The 13523-nt window shown below is 44.0% G+C and overlaps 1 long non-coding RNA gene across 2 annotated transcripts in view; it reads left to right on the top strand.

Moving 5' to 3' along the window:
* LOC142748407 (uncharacterized) overlaps positions 1-12262 on the top strand; it is a 175633-nt gene extending 163371 nt beyond the window's left edge. The window contains exons 4-6 of one of the 2 annotated variants that reach the window (XR_012882252.1): positions 9680-9731; positions 9901-9995; positions 11652-12262. This is a non-coding gene — a long non-coding RNA (uncharacterized LOC142748407). Of the gene's footprint in view, positions 1-9679; positions 9732-9900; positions 9996-11646 lie in introns of both variants that reach the window. The other variant, XR_012882251.1, reaches the window with a different exon arrangement.
* Positions 12263-13523: the final 1261 nt, after the last annotated feature.

Here is a 13523-nt window from a genome sequence, read left to right as displayed (position 1 = left end):
TAGGAAGTGGTGTGTAGCTTCTCGCTGGAATGACCCTGCCTTGAGGTGCCAGTTTAGATTGGGTCTGTCAAACGCCCTGAAAGACCTATTAGTTAGCTATCCCTCTACTGACTCTCTAGATCAGGTTATGGCTTTAGCGGTACATCTTGACCGACGTCTCAGGGAACGACGACTTGAACGTTTTTGTGCCTTCTCCTCTGGCTCCCCATGATGGCTCCCGAGGTTCTGTTGCTTCGTTCTACCACGGAAAACTCGGATGAACCAATGCAACTCGGGGCCTCTGTGTCTCCCCAACAACTTAGAGCGCTCCGCAGGAAGAATGATCTCTGCTTCTACTGTGGGGATGACAAGCATCAAGTGAACGACTGTCCTAGGTGTAAGAATACTCCAGCCGGAAAACTTCTGCACGTAAGTGACCATCGGGGAGGTCGCTTAGGAGCACAGGTATTTCTCGTAAAGATGAAACCTAATAAGATCTTGCTTCCCTTTCAGGTCTCTTTTGAGTGTAGGTCTGCCACCGGCAGTGCCTTCGTGGATTCAGGGTCTTCTGCTAATATTATGTCTGTTTCATTTGCTATGTCTCTAGCTATGCCATTGATTGATTTGCCTAAACCTCTCCCGGAAGTGGGTATAGACTCCACCCCAAATGCTAATGGTTATTTTACGCAGCATACCCCTGTTTTTGAACTCATTGTTGGCTCCATTCATTTGGAGCAGTGTTCTGTACTGGTGATGCAGGGATTATCGTCCGATTTGGTTTTAGGCCTTCCCTGGTTGCAGATGCATAATCCCACATTTAACTGGAATACTGGGGATCTTACCAAATAGGGTAATGAATGCATGACTTCCTGTTTTTCTGTTAATTTTATTTCTCTCCCTGAGGAGGTGAACACTCTACCTGAGTTTATTCAGGACTTCGCTGATGTTTTTTCTAAAAAGGCCTCCAAAGTGTTACCTCCTCATAGAGAATATGATTGTGCAATCGATTTGGTACCAGGAGCTAAGCTCCCTAAGGGTAGGATATTTAATCTCTCTTGTCCAAAACGTGAGGCCATGAGAGAATGTATCCAGGAAAACCTGGCCAAGGCTTTCTTCGTAGGGAAGAAGGATGGTGGTCTTAGGCTGTGCATCGATTACCGAAACTTGAATAAGTATCCCCTTCCTTTGATTCCTGATCTCTTCAAACAGGTTCAGGGGGCCCATTGGTTCTCTAAGTTTGATCTTCGGGGGGCTTATAACCTTATCGGAGTCAGAGAAGGGGATGAGTGGAAGACTGCTTATAAGTCATTTCGAATACCTCGTCATGCCCTTTGGGTTGTGTAATGCTCCCGCGGTCTTCCTGAATTTCATAAATGAGATTTTAAGAGACTACCTGGGGGTATTTCTTGTAGTGTACTGTAAAGGATCTGCCAGGCACAGCTTCTGTGTCAACGCCCATAGGTAATCAGTCTGCACCTGCTTCTATGTCTGTGAGACAGACTCCATCTTCCACCACTCAGGATGGCAGGCTTAGGAGTGGGAGAGCCTATCACAGCCTGGCCAGACTGAGCTAGCTCCTGCCCTCTGTCTATTTATACCTGCCTTTCCTGTTCCTCCTTGCTTGTGATTCTTCTCGTTTGGTTTCCTGGCCCTGCTGCAGCTTCTTGTACTTTTGTCCCTGCTTCATACTGACCCTGGCTTACTGACTACTCTCCTGCTCTGTGTTTGATACCTCGCACACTCCTGGTTTGACTCGGCTTGTTCACTACTCTCCTGCTCTGAGTTTGGTACCTCGTACACTCCTGGTTTGAATCGGCTTGTTCACCACTCTTGTTGCTCACGGTGTTGCCGTGGGCAACTGCCCCATTTCCCCTAGCTTCTGTGTACCCTTGTCTGGTTGTCCATCGTGCACTTATTTAGCGTAGGAACTGTCGCCCAGTTTTACCCCGTCGCTTAGGGCGGGTCATTGCAAGTAGGCAGGGACAGAGTGGCGAGTAGATTAGGGCTCACTTGTCTGTTTCCCTACCCCCATCATTACATAATCTCAAGCCCATATACCTAGTCTACCCTGGTCCCTGACACTACTATGGACCCCCTTGAGACCCTGGCTCAGCAAATGCAGGGTCTCTCCCTACAGGTCCAGGCCCTGGCTCAGAGGGTCAACCAGCCTGATGCTACTATGGTAGTGCCCCTCACCTCACCTCTTAAACCCCACCTCAAGTTGCCTGACCTGTTCTCAGGGGACCGGAAGACTTTTCTCTCCTTTCGGGAAAGTCGTAGGCTCTATTTTCGCTTAAAACCCCACTCCTCAGGTTCTGAGAGCCAGCGGGTGGGTATAATTATGTCCCGGCTCCAGGACGGGCCCTAAGAATGGGCCTTCTCCTTGGCTCCTGACGCCCCTGAACTTTCCTCTGTTGATCTTTTCTTTTCTGCTATCGGACTCATTTATTACGAGACTGACAAGACTGCCTTTGCCGAGAGTCAGCTGGTGACCTTACGTCAGGGTAAGAGACGTGTTGAGGAGTATTGTTCTGACTTTAGGAAGTGGTGCGTAGCTTCTCGGTGGAATGACCCTGCCTTAAGGTGCCAGTTTAGGTTGGGTCTGTCGAATGCCCTGAAAGACCTGCTAGTTAGCTATCCCTCTTCTGACTCCCTTGATCAGTTCACGCTGGGATATTGGTCAGGAGGTTTCACCTTCGTTTCCCCAGTAAACCAGGTCCACTTAGAAAGGGTCCGGTGGCCCCTCATAAAAGGGGGGGTTCTGTAAAGGACCTGCCAGGCACAGCTTCGGGGTTAACGCCCATAGATAATCAGTCTGCACCTGCTTCTATGTCTGTGAGACTGACTCCATCTTCCACCACTCAGGCTGGCAGGCTTAGGAGTGGGAGAACCTATCACAGCCTGGCCAGACGGAGCTAGCTCCCGCCCTCTGTCTATTTATACCTGCCTTTCCTGTTCCTCCTTTGCTTGTGATTCTTCTCGTTTGGTTTCCTGGCCCTGCTGCAGCTTCTTGTACCATTGTCCTTGCTTCTTATTGACCCCGGCTTGCTGACTACTCTCCTGCTCTGCGTTTGGTACCTCGTACACTCCTGTTTTGACTCGGCTTGTTTACTACTCTTCTGCTCTGCGTTTGGCACCTCGTACTCTCCTGGTTTGACTCGGCTTGTTCACTTCTCTTGTTGCTCACGGTGTTGCCGTGGGCAACTGCCCTTTCTCCCCTTAGCTCTGTGTACCCTTGTCTGTTTGTCTGTCGTGCACTTATTGAGCGTAGGGACCGTCGCCCAGTTGTACCCCGTCGCCTGGGGGGGGTCGTTGCAAGTAGGCAGGGACAGAGTGGTGGGTAGATTAGGGCTCACCTGTCTGTCTCCCCACCCCTGTCATTACACTGGTCCTCCCACATTGAGCACGTCAGGAAGGTGCTCCAGGTCCTTCGGGAAAACAAACTGTTTGCGAAGACCAAAAAATGTGTGTTTGGGGTGCAGGAGATACCATTTTTGGGTCAAATCCTCACTCCTCATGAATTCTGCATGGACCCCGCCAAGGTCCAGGCTGTGACGGAATGGGTCGAACCTGCCTTCCTGAAGGCGTTACAGTGCTTCTGGGGTTCGCTAATTATTACAGGAGATTTATCGCTAACTTCTCGGTCATCGCTAAGCCTCTTACAGATCTCACTCGCAAAGGTGCTGATCTCCTCCACTGGCCTCCTGAGGCTGTCAAGGCTTTTGAGATCCTTAAAAAGTGCTTTATCTCTGCCCCGGTGCTGGTTCAGCACAACCAAATGGAGCCATTTATCGTGGAGGTTGACGCGTCCAAGGTGGGAGTGGGGGCTGTCTTGTCCCAGGGTACCTGGTCCCTCACCCATCTCCGTCCCTGTGCCTACTTCTCCAGGAAGTTTTCGCCCACTGAGAGTAACTATGATATTGGCAACCGCAAACTCTTAGCCATTAAATGGGCATTTGAAGAGTGGCGCCACTTACTGGAGGGGGCTAGGCACCAGGTAACGGTCCTTACCGACCACAAGAATCTGGTTTTCCTAGAATCTGCCCGGAGGCTAAACCCGAGACAAGCTCGATGGGCGTTATTTTTTACCAGATTCAACTTTTTTGTTACCTATAGGGCTGGGTCTAAAAATATTAAGGCTGATGCACTGTCGCGTAGCTTCATGGCCAGCCCTCCTTCGGAGCAAGATCCTGCTTGTATTTTGCCTCCAGGTATAATCATTTCCTCTATTGATTCTGATTTAGTCTCCGAAATTGCGGCTGATCAAGGTTCAGCTCCCAGGAACCTTCCTGAGAACAAGCTGTTTGTTCCCCTGCAATTCCGGCTAAGGGTACTTTGGGAAAATCATGACTCCGCACTATCTGGTCATCCAGGCATCCTGGGTACCAAGCACCTCATTGCCAGAAACTATTGGTGGCCTGGGTTGCCTAAAGACGTTAAGGCCTACGTCGACGCTTGTGAAGTTTGTGCTAGGTCCAAGACTCCCAGGTCCCGACCAGCGAGCTTACTACTTTCCCCTTGCCGAATTTTCCCTTAATAACCGGGTCAGTAACTCATCAGGGGTCTCCCCCTTTTTTGAAATTTTGGGTTTAATCCACAGTTCTCCTCCATTTCACCTGGTAGTTCCAACAATCCCGAGGTAGAGGTCGTTCATCGGGAACTGTGCACAGTCTGGGCCCAGGTTCAGAAGAACCTAGAGGCGTCCCAGAGCATACAAAAAACTCAGGCAGATAGAAGAAGTTCTGTTAACCCCTTGTTTATGGTCGGGGATCTGGTGTGGCTCGTCTAAGAACTTGTGCCTTAAAGTCCCGTCCAAGAAGTTTGCTCCCCGGTTTATAGGGCCGTACAAGGTCATTGAAGTCCTCAATCCTGTCTCCTTCCGACTGGAGTTGCCCCCATCTTTTCGAGTACACGACGTGTTTCATGCCTCCCTCCTTAAACGTTGCTCCCCGTCCTTGGCTTTCTCGAGGAAACCTCCTGTCCCCGTTCTCACCCCTGAGGGGGTAGAATTCGAGGTGGCCAAGATTGTGGACAGCAAGATGGTCCAAGGCTCCCTCCAGTACCTGGTCCATTGGAGAGGATACGGGCCGGAGGAGAGGACTTGGGTACCCCAACCGGGATGTTCACGTTGGGGTATTGGTCAGGAGGTTCCAACTTCGTTTCCCCAATAAACCAGGTCCACCTAGAAAGGGTCCGGTGGCCCCTCATAAAAGGGGGGGTACTGTAAAGGATCTGTGAGGCGCAGCTTCTGTGTCAACGCCCATAGGTAATCAGTCTGCACCTGCTTCTATTTCTATGAGACTGACTCCATCTTCCATCACTCAGGATGGCAGGCTTAGGAGTGGGAGAGCCTATCACAGCCTGGCCAGAGTGAGCTAGCTCCCGCCCTCTGTCTATTTATACCTGCCTTTCCTGTTCCTCCTTGCTTGTGATTCTTCTCGTTTGGTTTCCTGGCCCTGCTGCAGCTTCTTGTACTTTTGTCCCTGCTTCATACTGACCCTGGCTTACTGACTACTCTCCTGCTCTGCGTTTGGTACCTCGTACACTCCTGGTTTGACTCGGCTCGTTCACCACTCTTGTTGCTCACGGTGTTGCCGTGGGCAACTGCCCAATTTCCCTTAGCTTCAGTGTACCCTTGTCTGTTTGTCCGTCAAGCACTTATTGAGCGTAGGGACTGTCGCCCAGTTGTACCCCGTCGCTTAGGGCAGGTCGTTGCAAGTAGGCAGGGACAGAGTGGCGGGTAGATTAGGGCTCACTTGTCTGTTTCCCTACCCCCATCATTACATGTACCTTGATGACATACTTGTGTTTTACAAGGACTGGTCCTCCCACATTGAGCATGTCAGGAAGGTGCTCCAGGCACTTCGGGAAAAGAAACTCTTTGCTAAATCCGAAAAATGTGTATTTGGGGTGCAGGAGATACCATTTTTGGGTCAAATTCTAACTCCTAATGAATTCTGCATGGACCCTGCCAAGGTTCAGGCTGTGACTGAATGGGTCCAACCTGCCTCCCTGAAGGCGTTACAGTGCTTCCTGGGGTTTGCTAATTATTACAGGAGATTTATTGATAACTTCTCGGTCATCGCTAAGCCTCTTACGGATCTTACTCGCAAAGGTGCTGATCTCCTCCACTGGCCTCCGGAGGCGGTCCAGGCTTTTGAGATCCTTAAGAAGTGCTTTATCTCTACCCCAGTGCTGATTCAGCCTAACCAAATGGAGCCATTCATCGTTGAGGTTGACGCCTCCGAGGTGGGTGTGGGTGCTGTCTTGTCCCAGGGTACCAGGTCCCTCACCCATCTCTGTCCCTGTGCCTACTTCTCCAGGAAGTTCTCGCCCACTGAGAGTAACTATGACATGGGCAACCGCAAACTCTTAGCCATTAAATGGGCATTTGAAGAGTGGCGCCACTTCTTGGAGGGGGATAGGCACCAGGTAACGGTCCTTAACGACCACAAGGATCTGGTTTTCTTAGAATCTGCCCGGAGGCTAAACCCGAGACAAGCTCGTTTGGCGTTATTTTTTACCAGATTCAACAGCAGGATGGTCCAAGGCTTCCTCCAGTACCTGGTCCATTGGAGAGGATACGGGCCTGAGGAGAGGACTTGGGTACCCGCCCGGGATGTTTACGCTGGGGTATTGCTTAGGAGGTTCCATCTTTGGTTCCCCAATAAGCCAGGTCCACCTAGGAAGGGTCCAGTGGCCCCTCATAAAAGGGGGGGGGGGTACTGTACAGGATTTGCCAGACACAGCTTCTGTGTCGACGACGGTGGTTAATCAGTCTGCATCTGCTCCTAGGTCTGATAGAGTGACTCGATCTGCTACCACTCAGGCTGGTAGTCTGAGGAGTGGGGGAACCTATCACAGCCTGGCCAGACGGAGCTAACTCCCGCCCTCGGTCTATTTATACCTTTATTTCCTGCTCCTCCTTTGCCTGTGATTCTGTCTTGTTTCCTGGCTCTGCTGTTCCTGCTAGTACTATTGTCCTATCTGACTACGCTCCTGCTCCTGCTCTGCGTTTGGTACCTCGTACACTCCTGGTTTGACTCGGCTCGTTCACTACTCTTGTTGCTTACGGTGTTGCCGTGGGCAACTGTCCCATTTTCCTTAGCTTCTGTGTACCGTTGTCTGTTTGTCTGTTGTGCACGTATTGAGCGTCGGGACCGTCGCCTAGTTGTACGCCGTCACCTAGGACAGGTCGTGCATGTAGGCAGGGACTGAGTGGCGGGTAGATTAGGGCTCACCTATCTGTCTCCCTACCCCATCATTAAAAGTACCTTGCGGTTGTGGTGAGAATGAGCTATACATGGCATGAATCATCTCAACTTGGATGAGTATTTTTTTAGGATTAGGACAATGGTGGATGATAAAAGCCCCCATAGCAAATATTAGGCCCCTTTCAGTGTAGCTTGAAACCACCACATTCCTAACCACCCTCAACTGGAAGTCATGGTGCCCCATCTCATATTCATGACTTGAGTACTTTCTCTAATTCGTTTGAAAATATTGTAGCACCTGAAGGCACAACATACCTATGCTAATTCTTAACACCTCTTAGAATGAGTCCACTCTCTCAAGGGACCTTATTTGAGCCTCGTGAACTGCCTATATGTTACAGATGTCCTTGAATTAGGATGTTCTAATAAATACTCAAGGAACACGCATAATATAAAGTTAGCACTGTTGTTGTCTAGTAAAAAGTGAGAAGATAGTATTGATGAGATACATCCCGGTCATTCTCATGCAATATGTTATTTTATTATCAGCCAAAATAAAATTACGTTCGTTTCTCTTTACTGATTATTATCATTTTACACATTTAAAATAATCACATAATATTTTTGGATTCTTTCTATTGAATGTGATAACTATTAACTGGGCTCTAAATCTACATATTGACTAATTTCTAAATCGACATAAATCAGTTTTCTTCGACCTCATAAATCAATGTCGATTTAATAACCAAAACAAACTTATTTTATTAACAATAATAATTTAATAGTTCACACTTATGTTTAGAACATTATATACAATTTTGCATTGTTCAAATTCCAAAAAGTTTGGTATACAAAATGATTGACAAGGTGACAGTCGCAGGATGTACACAAGGCCATCAATTACTTATGGTTTTCTCTTAATATATAGTATGTTGCCTGTGTGGTTTATATATGTTGTGCATGATATATATATATATATGTATATATATATATATATATATATATATATATATATATATATGTATATATATATATATATATATATATATATATGTATATATATATATATATATATATATATATATATATATATATATATTGTGCATGATATCAAGTCCTTTGTATTTCGTGGACACCACAATAAAGTAGAACACCTAGATTTTTTGAGTTGGGAAAAAAACAGTCTTTCGAATGTAGATAGCTCTAGTTGGACTGCACATCCTTAAATGATGTAGTAAATGGGTAGGAAGTAGAGTGGACAATACTATTGGAGATAAGATTCCAATGGGAGATTTCTGAACACCAAAACCCAAATTCCTCACCAAATCCATCAAACTTTTTCTTTGTGGTATTTTTTTTTAGACTGTTCCCTTCTGCTATAACCAGTTGAGTTGAGCTTCACCAACTTATAAGGCAGATGTTTCCTAGCTCTAAACTTCTTCTCCAGGCCCATTAGACCAGGCTGGTATGTCTACATCTCTTTTTGGTTTTGTGGACCACTTCTCTCCAAGTATTCTCTGCTCACTTCCCTTTTAGTATTGTTGATGTATCATGCATAAGAGATTTTGGGTCTCTGGATTTTTATCTATATAAGAAAAAAAAGCAACAGAAAAACATACATTTGTTAGAACAGAGAATACAACATGAAATCCAGAAAAACATTTCTGCATTCAGAGTTGCGCAAATTCGAACCACAATAACAATTTATTTTATAGATTTATACACCCAACTACTCGTAAGACTTTCTCACCTCTCAGTGGCGTCCAAGCAAAAGGCCTTAGAATTGTGACATTCACACCAACTGAACCCAATAGTCATCACCAGAATTGAATGGGTATTTTTATTTTTGTAAATACATGATATTATTTATCATGTACTGATATTGAGTTACAGCCTGTATTATACTCCAGAGCTTCAATCACAATTCTGCTGGTTATTAAAAATAGTTAGAAAGCTTGTGGAAAGACACACTAACAGTTAGGGCCTGTTCTCTCCTGCGTTAGTGTTTTCGTTGTTCTGCCCCATCAGAGGAGCAGAACAAGGAAAATACCAGAAGTGCTGATTTCCTTGTATGGCGGTCACCATTAGCGCACAATTGAGCCAATTGACTTTAATGGGTTTTGTTGGACTACCGTCAGGGTGTCCATGGTTTTATCGGAAATAATGGCGCGGCATGCTGTGCTATTATTTCTGGTATTATCAGCTGGATCTCCCCTAACGGAGACTGTAATGCAGATGTGAACAGGCCCTTAGTTATCCCTACATCAGATGACTGTATGAAGCATGGTTTAAAGACAACGTTTCACATAATTTAAATTATCAGAGGAAATTCTGTGCAGACACTGAAACAGAAAATGCTATGGAATTATAACTCTGAAGCCTGCAGAATTGTAAATGCAGCTCTGGAGTATAATAAGTGACTTAACTTTTTATGTAGAGTATATCTACACTGACCATCACTAACATTAAATCCACCTGTCTTACAGCTCTGACCTGCATGGACTACACAAGACGTCTGAAGGTATTCCGTGGTATCAGGTATCAAGATTTTAGTAGCAGATCCTTAAAGTCCTATAAGTTGTGAGGTGCGGCCTCCATGGATCAGACTTTTTTTCCAGCACATCCCAAAGATGATCGATCAGATTGAGATCTGGGGAGTTTGAACGCTTTGATGTTCCTTAACCCATGCCTAAACAATTTTTTTCAGTGTGGTAGGGTGCATTATTCTGAAGAAAGAGGCCACTGCCATTAAGAAATGTTGCTGCCATGAAGGGGTGTACTCAGTCTGCAACCATGTCTACGGTAGGTAAAGTAGGTGATACGTGCAAATGTACCATCCATATGAATGGCAGTATCCAAATTTTTTCCAGCAGAGCATTGCTCGGAGCATCACACTGCCGGCTTGTCTTCTTCCCATGGGGCATTAGGGTGCCATATTTTCCCCAGGTAAGCGACACACACACACACCCGGCCATCCACATGATGTAACAGAAAATGTGATTCATCAGGCAAGGCAAGCTTTTTCCATTGCTCCATGGTTTAGTACTGATGCTCGCATTCTAGGTGCTTTCAGCAGTGGACAGGGTCAGCATGGGCACTTTGACTGGACTGCAGCTATGCTGCCCCAAACGCAGCAAGTTGCAATGCACAGTGTGTTCTAAAACCTTTGTAAAATAGTCAGCATCACCTTTTCCAGCAATTTGTGCTCCAGTAGCTTTTCTGGATTGGACCAGATGGGCTAGGTTTCGCTCCGCATAAGTAAGACCTTGTGAACCCATGACCCTGTAGCTGATTTAGCGGTTGTCCTTTTTTGGGCCATTTTTGGAATGTCCTAAACACTGTATACCAGGGACACCCCACAAGACTGGCCATTTTAGATATGTTTTGGGCCATCACAATTGAGCCCTTGTTAAAGTCACTGAGATCCTTATATTTGCCCGTTTTTCCGGCTTCCATCACATCAACTCCAAGAACTGTTCACTTGTTTCCTAATATATCCCAACCTTTGTCAGGCACCATTGGTACCAGATCATTAAAGGGGTTTTCCACTACCAGACAATTGATCACCTATCCACCAGATAGGTCATCAGTATATCATCGGTGCAGGTCCGACGCCAGGACACTGCACAGATCAGCTGCTTCAGCAGCCTGCGGGCACCGGCCGATGTCAATGCACAGTATGCAATGTAAGGAACCGGAGGCATTTGGCTCCATACATTGCATAACGGCCATGCTGCCAAACTGTCGCTCTGCTCCTATTCACTTAAATAGGAACAGAGCTGCAGTACGGCATGGATGTCTGGTGCCTGGAGGCAGCCGGAGAAGCTTATCAATGCGGGGTCCGGGAGTCGGACCCGCACCGGTCATAAACTAATGACCTATCCGTTGGCTAGGTCATCAGTTGTCCGGTAGTGCACATCCCCTTTAATGTTATTCACTTCCCCTATGATATTTGATAACAAATTGTCATTACAAATAAAAAATGGTTATGGTGGCTAAGAGTAGCTAAACAAAAAGTTTGGTGCTGTTTGCTTCAATCACAACAGTAGGTGTCAATGTTTTCAAGCATGGCTTTTATTGACATGATATATTTAATGTCCACCAAACCACTTAACGACATGCCATGTACATGTACGTGGCAGCTGTCAGGGGGAAGTATGGAGCAGGCCCACGGGCTGAGCGCGCTCCATACTCCGCGGATGTTAGCTGTATAATACAGCCAACACCTAATTGCAAGGGGCAAAATCAAAGATACTTATAATTTCGCCCGTTTAACCCCTAAGATGTCATTTTTTTAATGTACAAAAATATAAATATTTTAAATAAAAGGTTTTTTTAATGTACAAAAAGTAATGTTAAAAAAATATAAACCAACTGGTATTGCTGCGTCTGTAAAAGTCCAAACTATTACAATATATATAAGTACCTGAAGTGTTGTGTCCACTCTTTCCAGTCTAGGCTTGAATTTCTCTATACTGGACTGACTTTTCACAGATGAACCTGAAAAAATGAAGAAAGGAACAGTGAGGTATGAAGAAAGACAAAAGCTACAAGACTACTTTAGGACAGTATTATTATACCTAGCAAGCCAAATCACAGTACATTTGTAAGCCCAGAAACACCACCAAATTAGCCAGGAAGCCTGATTTTAATGCCAATTCACACAAACCCTTCTCATTTAGTGGTCTAGTTGGTGGGGAACTGGTCTAGTTGGTGGTAAAATGGGACTGTTGGGAAGTATGTACTAGGAAATATCTCAACTGAACATATAATGTATTGCACCCTTTAAATCACACTAATATTATTACGTGATGACGTCATGTTATACACACCTTCCTCATTATTTTCTTCCTGCATGTTAAGGTTGGTAAAGCCACGATCAATATTCCATTCATCTTCTTGATCATTGTACCATTTATCTTTGTCATCTTTGACATGCGTGTCCCTAAAAAATTAAATATAAGCGGTTAACCAATTGAAAAGCTCCACCAAGAAATAATATAGTAATGATGAAGCCATACCCTTATTCTACATTTACATGCAACTTATATAATCGAAAAGGTGTCCCACTGAACAATGTTACTATTACTATTATTATTGTTATTATTATTATTATTATTATAAATTTGTATTATTTACTTTTAGCATTAATATTTGTATTATATATTTGTTTCAGAATTATAATTTATTATTAATATTTACTTATTGTATTTCTATTATTATATATTTATATTTATTATTATTATTATTATTATTATTATTATTATTATTATTATCATTATGTTATTATTTAAAGATTTATAATTCTATATTTATTTTTTATTTATTTTTGCATTATCTTATAATCATTCTCTATTGTTAAATATAATTATTTTTTACTATGGCTACAGTTTTTTTCAATTTAATAATAATAATAATAATAATTATAAATAACTATAATTAATTGCATAATTATTTTAGTACATATAATTGTATATATTTTATTTTTCTTAATTTCTTGTATTATTTTATTTTTGCTATTGTACAGTTTTATCATTATTATTATTGTTATTATATTTGTTTATTATTCCTTTTATTATTATTACATATTCTTCTTTTTTTCTTGTTATGTTTCAATATTGTAGTAATATCTATATCGCACCTTCCCTCCTCCCTCCCATTCCCTGGGTCTGCCGTCCTTTCACCCACAATCTTTTTGGAAAAGTTTAATATCTTTCAATACATATATAGTTCTCTGATTTCCATTTCTGGTAACAACTTATTAACCATTCATTTAAACCTCCATTTGTTTCCCACTCTTCTACTTCTTTTCCCCTTTCATCCAACGCCCTCTATTCTAAATATCTTAGCGATTTCAATATGCCATGGAAATGGGGTCAAATTTGGAAGGAGTAGATCAGATCCACCCTTTTCCAACCACATTTGGGGCATTCCAACTTAAGATATTTCCTCATCGACATGTTAAATGTTCTACATGCTCTAGAGATCAGCTTCCACTGCATTTCTCTCAATCACAAGCAGGAGGCAGGGGAGAGTGGTTGAAGCAACATCTCATAGGATACACTGGAGACTCAGCAGTGTAAATCAGGGGAGTTTTATAACTTAGCATCCTAGGCTTCATGTTGCTCTTCCCTGCCACTTGCTTGTAATTGATAAGTTTCTTCCTGTTGTTACCCTTTACAAGCAAGTATGGCAATAAAACTTAAAATTATGGAAAAGAGAAGTGAATTTCTGTGGTTGAGTTTAGGAAGAGTCCACCAAGGACTAATACTAAAGTATGGCTTATATTTCTCTATAATAATTTCTTCTTCTCATTTGACTAAAACAATA

The sequence above is a fragment of the Rhinoderma darwinii genome, chromosome 3 (genome assembly GCF_050947455.1).
Source record: "Rhinoderma darwinii isolate aRhiDar2 chromosome 3, aRhiDar2.hap1, whole genome shotgun sequence".
Taxonomy (NCBI): Eukaryota; Metazoa; Chordata; class Amphibia; order Anura; family Rhinodermatidae; genus Rhinoderma; species Rhinoderma darwinii.
The sequence above is the reverse complement of the archived record's forward strand: the minus strand, read 5'-3'. Positions and strand labels throughout refer to the sequence as shown.